This window comes from Erinaceus europaeus, chromosome 5, assembly GCF_950295315.1.
Source record: "Erinaceus europaeus chromosome 5, mEriEur2.1, whole genome shotgun sequence".
Classification (NCBI taxonomy): Eukaryota; Metazoa; Chordata; class Mammalia; order Eulipotyphla; family Erinaceidae; genus Erinaceus; species Erinaceus europaeus.
This window is the reverse complement of record NC_080166.1, coordinates 116,857,145-116,869,511: the sequence shown is the minus strand read 5'-3', so window position 1 is coordinate 116,869,511 and position 12,367 is coordinate 116,857,145. Positions and strand designations below refer to the sequence as shown.

The window sequence follows — 12,367 nt, the reverse complement described above, 5'->3', positions numbered from 1 at the left end:
TTAAGTAAATAAATATTTAAGATGTCAAGTACATAATCATCTAATATCTCAGAACTAAGAACTATAACAATCAGGGGAAAAAAGTAAGGGAAAATATAAGTGCACAGGGTACTGATAGTCGGAGAAGAAACTAATCCCCACTATTAGAAGACCTACCTTATAATATCAGGAAAAAAAAAACAAACCCAAGTGTGTCAACTCCAAAGTGCAAAGCCAGGAAACAGTTTAACATGTTTTCTGTAGCAAATACAATGGAGTATGTGTGTATGGGGGTGGGGGAGACACAAGTAGCTTTTCTGCAATGATCTAGGTGTTGGGGGGAGTGAAGACAGAAATACAAAGCTGAGTTCATTTCTCAGTCTGTTCAAGTAGCTAAATGCAATGACCATATTCCACAGTGTCACCTAGTGGTCTTGACAGAACAAGATCCATAATGGAAGCTGCCATTTCACATAAGTGATTTTTTAATTGATTGATTGATTAATACTTACTTACTTACTTTTGGATGAGATGAAAGGGAAAACACAGCATTAATACTTGATGATCTCAGAGCTGCGTGGTGAGGCTCATTCTGAAGCCTCATTCTCACTGTGTATTTTAGAGCACTGACTTCAGTTGGTCTTAACAGTCTAAAACCCGAGCTCTCAAGTCAGATTTCCATATATCTGATATGAAGCTCTGCAGTCTGGTGGTTCTGATATTTCTAGTAGAGAAAATCTCAAGTAAAAGGATTTTACACAATCATCGTTTCCAAGTTGCCTAGCAATAACTGTGTAGATAGCCGCATTCTCACATAATGCTCTCACTGTGCCTCCTAATTGGCTGGCTCCTCACTTGATTACAAAGTCAGGGCCACCTCACAGACACAGAAATGCCACTTAGCTCTGGAAACTGTCCTTTGTTTTCCATGTTGATGCAATCGATTTACCTGCCATGATGCTGCCAGTCTGCTTTCCAATATATGTTTGTATTGTTGTTGTTGTTGTTGTTGTTGTTTGTTTTTGTTTTTGCCTTAAATCCCTTAAGGATGTTTCTTTGCCCTCTTAATAAAATTCAAAGACCTTAGCGGATATGCAAGGCTCCCCAGGTCCTGCCCCTGCTCACCTCTAGAAACAACTGACAAAGGAAAATAGTGTCAGCCAGGAACATTTCCTATTCCCTTGTAAAACAGTAATGAGCATATACACTAACAACTTGATATCTGCTTCACCAACACAAAATACACCCAAATTGAACATGCTACAGTATGGACCCCAGAAAGTGACTCAAGAAATGGCCTCCAACAGATACTCCTTTGCTATGTTCAGTACCTAAACCAAGGAGATGAAAATAAAACCATTCCTCACCACTTATTTTCTAATCTAATAAAAGTGGGTTGTTTTCTCTAAAAACCATAACTTTATGATATCCTATGAGCTCCTTCCGTTCTCTTCAATTCCCCAAAGGTTTACAGAACTGGGGAAACATCCCCCAAGGGCCCCAGCACCAGCTGTGTCAAGATCTTGTTGTAAAGACTTGTTGTCAAGACTTGATGTAAAGTAACTATAAGAAATGTAGATCTTTACTAAGAATTGCATGATGCTGTTGCTAGGGGCATTTCTTAACACCTACAAGTCCAGCAGTGGCCTATTTCACACTTAAGAGCTGGCAGTGTCAGAGCATGACACAGATTTCTCTCCTGGGAAGGTGTCCCATGAGGCATTATGACATTTTTTTCTATGGAAAACCTTTTGTCTGCTTTGGTTTTCTGCAGGATGAGGGGTAGACTGTTTACTGGTAACACAACATCCCTTCTACTCTTTCTCAAGCTCCAAGCTCAGTCAGACTTAGCCCTTTCTGTGTACAGGAAGCCATTCCCCACCACCCAATAAAATGATTTTTTTTTAATTTTAATTCAGATAGTTCCCAGGAAAGAAAAACTAATCTCAGGGAATATTCTAAAAAATGACCCATATAGAACAGTGACTGAATGTCAGTGTTCCTTCAAAATTCATTATATTAAATTTCTTTCTCTCTTTTCCCCCCATAATCAAAATTTTATTGAAAAAAAGGAGATTCACCTTCTCTGACCCATCTTGGACAGAGCTAGAAGGAATTATGTTAAGTGAGTTAAGTCAGAAAGATAAAGATGAGTATGGGATGATCCCACTCATCAACAGAAGTTGAGTAAGATCTGAAAGGGAAACTAAAAGCAGGACCTGATCAAATTGTAAGTAGGGCACCAAAGTAAAAACCCTGTGGTGAGGGGTAGACATGCAGCTTCCTGGGCCAGTGGGGGGTGGGAGTGGGCGGGAGGGATGGGTCACAGTCTTTTGGTGGTGGGAATGGTGTTTATGTACACTCCTAGTAAAGTGTAGTCATATAAATCACTAGTTAATTAATATGAGAGGGGGGAAAATTAATTATATGTCTCAAAGTTTTTAAAACACAGACTGAGTCTTTTTAATAGATAGGATGTGTATTTGATGTGCGGACTCTCTCAAAAGTCTAGACCAAGTAGATCAGAAGCAACCAATAGCACAGCTATATACTATACAGCAAACCCTAACAAAAGGACTTTTCAAAGTTAACCCAATTACCAAATAATGTGATGATAACATTAACTATCAATTGTCTTTTTGAACCCTAAGACAGCAGGAACCTCACATCTCCACTATAGAGCCTCTACTTCCCCCAGTCCTGGAACCCTTGGATAGGGCCCACTTTCCCATATGCCTCTCCCAATCCGTATCAAATAATATTGCATCTGCCGATTGCAACCTAATTAACACAATGATTGCCACCTCAACATGTTTCAGCTCAGACTGCGTCCAGAGACTTCACGTGTGGAATGACAACCCTTCAGCTTCATTACTCAGGTGAGACCTTTCCTTACATAGTATACTCTAATTACATCCCAGGTGGTTCACTTTCTAACAAAGACCCAAAACCTAGATATACACCAGTTTCTGTGAGAGAGAGCATATGTTCACATGTATCCATAAACTACTGCAAAATATATACCTGAAAGCAGAAGTACACTAGAGTTTGCAGTGATTACCCCCCTAACACTTCCTCTCCACTATTCCAACCTTTGGGTCCATGATTGTTCAACAATTTGCTTGGCTTTGTATGTTAACTCTCTTTTCAGCCACCAGGTTCCAGATGTCATCAGGATGCCAGCTCAACAATTTGTTGGGCTTTGTATGTTAACTCTCTTCTCAGCCACCAGGTTCCAGATGTCATCAGGATGCCGGCCAGGCTTCCCCGGACTGAAGACCCCACCAATGTGCCCTGGAGCTCCGCTTCCCCAGAGACCCACCCTACTAGGGAAAGAGAGAAGCAGACTGGGACTAGGACTAACCAGTCAACATCCATGTTCAGCAGGGAAGCAATTACAGAAGCCAGACCTTCCACCTTCTGCAACCCACAACAACCCTGGGTCCATGATCCCAGAGGGATAGAGAATGGGAAAGCTATCAGGGGAGGGGTTGGGATATGGAGATTGGGTGGTGGGAATTGTGTGGAGTTGTACCCCTCCTACCCTATGGATTTGTTAATTTATCCTTTCTTAAATAAAAAATAAATTTAAAAAAATTTTAAAAAGGAGATCATTATTGTATACCTTAAAAATTAAACACAATTACATTACCCTGATAGACAGAATTAATGAACTGATAAGGCTTTCTGCAACATAACACAAATTCTGTAAGTTGTGTAGTCATTAGAGTTGCTTTCTTCTAAACAAACACCCTTCTGTGAGTCTGGCCTTGCCTCCCCTGATTGCACAGCGCTGTGGAGCAGCCCACACAGAGAACCATCTTCTGAGTGTAGTGGAAAACTATGATAATCTTGTAGCAACCTGGACATTTTACATCCATAAAGTAAGAATTGGGGCTTTGAACCAGTCGTTTCTTTTTGTTTTTCCTTTTCCTTGTCCAAGGATGGATGCAGCAAATCTCAGTCCAAAGGCATGTTGATCCTCTCTCAGCAAGGCCCACTGAGTTTCTACCACTGAGTTTCTAATGGAATGGTCTTCCCATCAGGGCCTTTGGGGGGAGTAAGAAGGTTTAAATGAGGTCATGAGTGTGGGTCTTTGCTGAGGTGAAATTCACACTTCTATGTTGAAGGAAATCATGTGAACATACAGTGATGCTTGCCTATAAGCCCAATAGGAGCTCCTTGATCCTGGGTTTCTCAGCCTCCAGATTTGTGAGAAATGAATGCTCTCTCTCTCTCTCTCTCTCTCTCTCTCTCTCTTTGCCTCCAGGATTATCGCTGGGACTCAGTGCCTGCATTACGAATCCACTCTCCTGGAGGCTAATTTTTCTCTTTTGTTGCCCTTATTATTGTTAGTATTGTTGTTGTCACTGCTGTCTTTGTTGTTTGATATGACAGAGAGAAATCAAGAGAGGAGGGGAAGACAGAGACGGGGAGAGAAAGACACCTGCAGACTACTTCACCGCTTATGAAGGGACCCCCCTGTAGGTGGGGAGCCAGGGGCTCAAACCAGGACCCCTACACTGGTCCTTGCACTTTGCACCATGAGCACATAACCCAGTATGCCACCGCCCAGCCCCCATGAATGCCATCTTTAAGCCAAAACAATAGTAAGAAGAGCCCTCAACAATGAAAGTCAGACATTCTCTACTCCAGGTTCTTTTATTACAAACTACCACCTATTTCAAATCTACTCCTTCCAATGGCCATCACTGAACTCAAGGACCATGATGCTTGCCTGGGATTTACCCCGCTCGTCCACAAAACCGAACAAAAATCTTTCACCTTTGACTCATGACTATGCTTTTATGTGATCTGAAGAGAAACCAGAGCATACGCATGGTAACTAGTATTTGCTTCTCAGCTGAATCCTTCTAAAAGCAAGAGGCTTGATGGCAGAGCATTAATAAACACTAATAAACAAAAAAGCAACTATAGTATAGTGTGCCCTGAAAAGAAAACAAAGATGAAATGAACACATCCACTCTAATTCCTCATGTCTGATGACTCCATGAAGGGGTTTGAAGTAGAGAACTAACTAGCTGTACGAGAATAAGGCCACCTGACCAGAAGAGGAATGCCCTGTCAGGCAGGGTAACTATGATTTTGCCTGCATAGATCCTCAGCGAAAATGAACTAGGGTGGCACTTAGAAAACTGTTCCACCTATAGAGACCACCGCATGAGCAGGACAACCATGCAGCCAAGGATATGTGGCATTCTTTGCTTCCCTTTTGCTTTCTTCTACCTCCTTTCAAGTCAGGAGAAACTAGGCCTAACTGAAAGAAATCACACTGTAGAGACAGATTGTACACTTCCATCACTCTCTTCAATTCCAAGTGAACAAGTTCATGGCCCAAGCCTGCACTGTGATGTAAAAGTCAGAACCAGTTAAATTTTGATGCAGTGGGATTCGGGCAGTAGGTAGCAAGCACAGTGGGTTAAGCGCACATAGCACAAAGCACAAGGAACCGAGTAAGGATCCCAGTTCAAGCCCTCGGCTCCCCACCTGTAGGGGAGTTGCTTCACAAGCGGTGAAGCAGGACTGCAGTGTCTGTCTTTCTCTCCCCCTCTCTGTCTTCCCCTCCCCTTTCCATTTCTCTCTTACCTATCCAACAAGGACGATATCAACAACAACAATAATAACTACAACAATAAAACAAGGGCAACAAAAGGGCATAAATAAATATTTTTTAAAAAGAAAGAAATCAAGGGAAAAAATTTGATGCAATATCAATAAGCTAAGGAAATTCTTTAGAAAATTTTTTTGGGGTCAAGTGGTGGCATGCCCAGTTAAGTGCACATATTACTGAGCCCAATGACTGGGTTCAAGCCCCGGCTCCCCACCTACATGGGAGCACTTCATAAGCGGTGAAGCAGGTCTACAGCTATCTTTCTCTCTTTCTATCTCCCCATCTTCTCTCAATTTCTCTCTGGCCTATCTAATAAAAATTAGAAGAAAAAAAATGGCTGCCAGGAGCTGTGGATTTGCAGTGCTGGCAAGTGAAGTGCCAAAAAAAAAGAAAAGAAAACACCCTTTTTAGACTCACTTCCAGTGTATGATAATCACACAATTCATTCTGATTTCATTGCATTTACTTAATTGAAAAAATCCCTTTTATTTAGACATATGAACTCAAATATGGACTCGTTACAAATTGCATTTATGAAGAAGCTTGCAACTTAGACATTATTTCACTTCTCATAGTGAAAAACACCACCTGATACTTGGACAAGTCCCCACAATACACCTTTAACTGACACTGGTGATTTACAGTTGCTGAAATCACTCTCTTTTGCTTTACTCTCTATTAAAAATACTTCTATAGAAAAACTTTTGAGGAAGGCAGGTGGTGACACAACTGGTTGAGCGCACATGTTACAATGTGCTAAAGCCCCAGTTCTAGCCCATGGTCCCCACCTGCTGGGGGAAAGCTTCATAAGTGGTGAAGCAGGGCTGTAGGTGTCTCTCTTTCTCTCTTTCTCCCTCTCTACCTCACCCTTCCTCTCAATTTCTGGCTGTCTCTATCCAATAAAGATAGTAAGAGAAAGAAAGAAAGAAAGAAAGAAAGAAAGAAAGAAAGAAAGAAAGAAAGAAAGGAAATACTTAAAAAAAAGGAAGGAAGAATTTTCAATGCCATGGGTGATCTAAGGAAACAATTTAATATTCTTGGCTTTCCATATATAAGAGAAATTCTCCTGTTTTTTTTTTTTCACTTGAATCAAAGCAAACGAAGTAAAAAAAAAAAAAGGTGTGTAATAAAATGTGCTAAATTTTTACTGCACATTTTGTAGAAAATGTTTAGAGACAATAATTTTTTACATTTGGCTCTGCTATTTTTATTTAGCTACCAGCATCTCTAACATAGCATTTGGAGACTTCTCCAGCTTGATGTCATGAATGAGAGACTTAGTGGACTATGTAAATATCTTGAGTGGTGTCTGCAAGTATCTTTATAGAAGGTAAACACAGCTCATGCAGGAATGCTACTTCTGCACTATGGTTCTATTTTTTGTAGCATTGTAAAAGTATTTTAAGATAGCTGAAAAAAAACTCTTATATTATGTGCAATAATCAAAATAACTAATTTCAGAAATATCAGAAGGGTAGTGTGAAAGTGTGCTTTCTGCTTTACCTGCTGAAATGCTGAGTATAAAAATATTCAGTGATCTCATGTTCAAATTTCAGTTTGGAAGCAAATTGTTCATTAAGTGAGAATGAAAGTATGAAATTGGGAGTCTTATTTTTTCACTATCTTGCTGTGTGATCATTAACAACATTTTTTTCTTTTGGTTGGGGGGACCTGAAGTTTTTCATTTGTGAAATTAATTGAACTCAGTTTCTAAGATTTCTTTATTTTTCATAGAGCCTTCAAAGTGATTAAATCCACTATTATGTAAAAATACTTTATATCATCACAATATTTTCCTTTCTTGTACACCTAAATTTTACATTTTAATGAGCCAAAAATTTGCATAAAATGCTCTCTGAGATGTTTTTGATCTATTGTGAACTAAAAAAAAAAACCAAGAAAATCAACTGCATTAACTATTCATGATATTTTTCTTTGAAATGAGAACCTGAAGAATATCTATTACATTAGCACTTGATTATAATTTCATTTACACACTCTCTTGCCAAATCTTCCCAAAATGTATCACACTGAATAATACTACTAGCTCCATAGTGAGTGAACTGATACTCTTCTTTCACAAAAGAATCGTGTTGTCAGATGGTCTGGAGGCAATGATGGGCTAACAAAGTTAAACCAGTCTCATCACCACTCTCAGCGCATTGTATTTTGTAGGGGGAATTTCGTTCTCCTGTACAGGAGTGTTGTGTGCTGCACAGAGCGGGTTCCCCCTGCTGTATCAGAAAGTCACCTGCTCCCCAGCCCTCAATCATGTACAGCTCCCACAGTGCACAGCGAAAGGTAAGACAATGAGAGTTGTGATCAGAGTACACCAGTTATATAACTACTAACACAGACCCAATTCCCTCTCCACCCCCCCTTTCCCTCTCCTGCCCTTTAAACAGTGTCCAACAAACCCAGACTGCTTATGCGAAGTGGAAGGAGCAGATTGTGAACTAGTGCAAAAAGCTCAATTCATAGAGTAGAACAGCTGAAGTCATTTACAGTCCAATTATGAAAGGACTCTCTACAAATTAGAGATACAAGTTTCCTCTTGCTGTCTAAAAATCAAGCAGTTCTATGAAACTCTTTGAAAGCCAAAACAATGTACAAAGTATAGAAACAATTACCAGAAATTTCTATAGAAGGATTTCTGACTATTGTCAAACTCCAAAATAGAGCCTACAAAATTATATCAACCAACATATAAAACCTAAGGCCACACAAATATACAGTAAAAGCCATAGAACCCTTATAAAGTCTTTTAGGTTTTTCTGATACCTCACAACACATCCTAGGAGCCACAAATTATATCAAAGATAAAACCAAAACTCAGAAACACAGTTCAAGGCAGTGACAGCAGGGAAAATGTGATGACTGCACAGCTTTTATAAAGTAGAAACAGCATAGTTCTATTTGCTTACCTGGACTGGGAAGACAGCAAGCAAAACAGGAAGCTTCAAGGTAGTAAGGATGGGGTGCTAGGGCCAGTTGACTTCAGAGCTGGGTTGGCGGGAGGTACAGAAGACTGGATGTAGGAGCAAGAGGAAAGAAGCCTTCTGTGAACGGCTCGTGTGGTCTATATCAGGGAAGGCAGGGTATTCACATTTTCTTTTTGTCTCTCTGCCTCCATGCTGAAAGTCAAGGTTTGTTTGTTGAAGCTGATGTGGAGGCAGAAGTATAAGACTACTTAGCCTCTTTAATTTTTTTCTACCACACCATTCTCTGAAGATATCCCAAAGTGTCCTGAAAACCCACCCTAAATCTATGCATGTGCTTTCAAGTTGAATATTTCTGCAGTTATCATGACACTGTCAACTGTGCTAAAAATCATTCACAAGTACTTCAAGTTCAATTCCTAGAACAGCTTCCCTTACTGGACTTCCTTATTGTTTTAGGCTTTGATCACTTCCAGTTTTATTTAAGACTAATACCCTTAGGAGTTCTCTTGGACTTTTTGCTGATATCTTAGAACACACCTTCAAATTCACAAGAGACAAAGCAAACCATATGGACACAGTTCAAAGTTTCGGGGGTTTGCTGCTGAGATGCCAAGGGTAGCTTCCAGGAAAGAGCTTTGGTGGCACCATTCTGATGAAGGTGAAAGCTGTCTTTATGGAAGCTCCCGCAAAACAAAAGCAAATGTGATTTTTGTTTTTCTTTTGTTATAAAAGTAGAAGTCCACTTCTGATTTTTTTTTCCAGGTCCCATAAACAGCTATGTATGGAGGCCTTGGTAAAAGTGAGGTAGTAGAGGGAGTCGGGCTGTAGCGCAGTGGGTTAAGCGCAGGTTGCGCAAAGCACAAGGACTGGCATAAGGATCCCAGTTCGAACCCCGGCTCCCCACCTGCAGGGGAGTCGCTTCACAGGCGGTGAAGCAGGTCTGCAGGTGTCTATCTTTCTCTCCTCCTCTCTGTCTTCCCCTCCTCTCTCCATTTCTCTCTGTCCTATCCAACAACGACAATAATAACTACAACAATGAAACAACAAGGGCAACAAAAGGGAATAAATAAATAAAATAAATATTTTTTTTAAAAAGTGAGGTAGTAGAATAGCAAGCTGTCAAAAAGCAGGGAGGACCTGTAAAAACAAATAGAAAGAAATTATTTTTCTGGAGAAAGTGGGTCTGTCACAGGAACCGTTCACACAGAAGCACTCAAGAAAGATAGGAATAAGGTCCACTAAGCCATTCCCATGCAGAAGATGGGGCACGACTTTTGGTTTAGAACCATGACTCTTATTGCAGGTACTCTGTGAGAGGTAGGAGTTTGCTGAATTAAGGATTTCTTAGCTGAAGATGTCAGCTATTTCCCACCAGGCAGGAATGCATCAGTAGAGCGTCAGGGCCCACACTAGATCTAGACCAGGGAAAGAAGCAGCACCTAAACTCAGCAAAGCCCAGCTGTACCTCCAGCCTGATCTCATGTACTTGCCACAGGACAAAGTTCAGAAGCAAAGCAGCAGAGTTTTCAGATTAAATGCAGGTTATCTGAAGTCAGAATTCTGAGGCTGGGATCTTTAAAATAAGTGGAGGCTGGGTGGTGGCACGCCCAGTCAAGTGCACATTATCACCAAGCACAAGGATCTGGGTTTCAGCCTCAAGCTCACCACCTACAGGTGGTCCAGTCACAAATGGTGAAGCAAGTCTGCAGGTGTCTACTTTTCTATCCCTCTCTATCTCCATGCCCTCTCTCAATTTATCTCTGTCATATCTAATAAAAAATAGAAAGAAAACAAAAAAGGAAAAGATGGCCACTAGGAGTGGTGAATTTGTAGTGCCAGCACCAAGCCTTAGCAATCAAAAAGCAAAACAAGTAAGTGAACTTTCTGTAAGTGAATTTCTCACTGTAAAACAGATGCAACATTACAAAATTAAGATCTGCTACTGAGAGTTGTTTGGAGACTTAAATATGTTTATCCATATAAAACATTCATGGATTTTAATCATAATAGTCATTTCTTGCATAACAGATAATATTGAGGAAAAACTGATTAGAAATTAGAAATGGTACGTGTGTAAAATTTCTCAGTTTTCTGCAAAACATTCTCACCTCCAGCCTCAGTATTCCTCCACCATCATGCACCAGGACCTGAAAGTTCCTGCCCACCCCCTACCCCCCCAAGTCCTATACTTTGGGGAAATACACCAAACCCAGTCTAAGTTCTCTACTTCGCACTTCTCCTTTTTCTTCTTATTTCTCAACTTCTATCCATGAGTGAGGTCATGCCGTATTCACTTTCTCTTTCTGGCTGATCTCACGTAACATGATTTATTCAAGCTCCATCCAACATGAGATGAAAAAGATGAATTCATCATTATTAATAGCTGAGTAGTATTTCATTGTATATATAGCCCTCAACTTTCTCAGTTACTCAACTGTTGTTGGACACCTGGCTTGCTTCCAGGTTTTGGCTATTACAAAATGTGCTGCTATTAACATAAGTTTACACAGATCTTTTTGGATCGATGTGTTTGATTCCTTAGGAGAAGAACTACTAGGCTATCAGCTAGGACCATTTCTAGCCTTCTAAGAGTCCTCCAGACTGCTCTCCATAGGGTTTGAACTAATTTACCTTCCCACCAGTAGTGCAGGAGGGTTCCTTTGCACCCACTACTCCAGTATTTGTTTTTACTGTCTTTTCTGCAGTATGACATTCTCATAGGAGTGAAGTGGTATCTCACTGTTGCTTTTATTTGCATTTCTCTGACAATCAATGACTTGGAGCATTTTTACATGTATCTGTTGACCTTTTGAATCTCTTTTTTGGATCTCTTCTGTCCATATCCTCTTCCCACTTTTGGATGGGGTCATTTCTGCTGTTGTTGTTGCTGAGTTTGATGAGCTCTAATTTATATATTTTGGTTATTTGCCTTTTGTCTGATGTATAGCATGTAAAGATAGTTTCCAATTCTGTAAGGGGTCTCTTTGTTTGGTTGGTAGTTTTTCTGTTTGTTTGTTTGTTTTTGATGGCAGAAGCTTTTCAATTGGTTTATTTTTTAGTCTTCCTTGCAACTAGACATGTGTCACTGAACATGCCTATAAAACTTAGAAGGAAAAGAGTTTTTCAATTACTTCTCTCTAAATATTTGATAATACTGGTCTAACATTCAAATCCTTGATCCATTTGGAGTTTACTTTTGTGTGTGGTGAAATGTAGTGGTTCAGTTTCATTCTTTTGCATGTTTCAACCCAATTATTCCAACACCATTAGTTGAAGAGGTTCTCTCTTCTCCATTTAATATTTTATGCCTATGCCCCATTGTCAAAACTTATGCATTCATAGCTGTGGTGGCTTATTTATGGGCCCCCAATTCTACTCCATTGATCAGTGTGTCTACTTATGTTTTAATACGAGGCAGTTTTGATTACCATGGCCCTATAATGTAGTTTGAGATCTGCAAGTGTGATGCCTCCAGTTATGTTCTTTTATCTCAAGATTGCTTTGGTGAAGTTAGATATTATCTGGTTCCAGGTAAACATTTGTATCTTCACTCTATTCTCCTTTAAAAAGTTGGTGGGATATTGATGGACACTGTATTACATTTGTACATGTCTTTGTGTAGAATAATCCTTTTGATTATGTTAAGTCTTCCAATCCATGAACATGGAATATCTTGCCACTTCTTTGTGTCCTTCTCTATTTCCTTGAATAGTGGGTGATTCATAGTTTTCTTTATTTTAATATATTTTACTTATTTATTATTGGATAGAGACAGAGAGAAATTGAGAGTGGAGGAGGAGGTAGAGAGGGAGAA

At 39.9% G+C, this 12,367-nt stretch overlaps 1 pseudogene; it reads right to left on the bottom strand.

The window, feature by feature from the left end:
* Positions 1–3,703: 3,703 nt before the first annotated feature.
* Positions 3,704–3,954, bottom strand: LOC107522360 (small ribosomal subunit protein eS27-like; annotated as a pseudogene).
* Between the last annotated feature and the right edge of the window lie 8,413 nt (positions 3,955–12,367).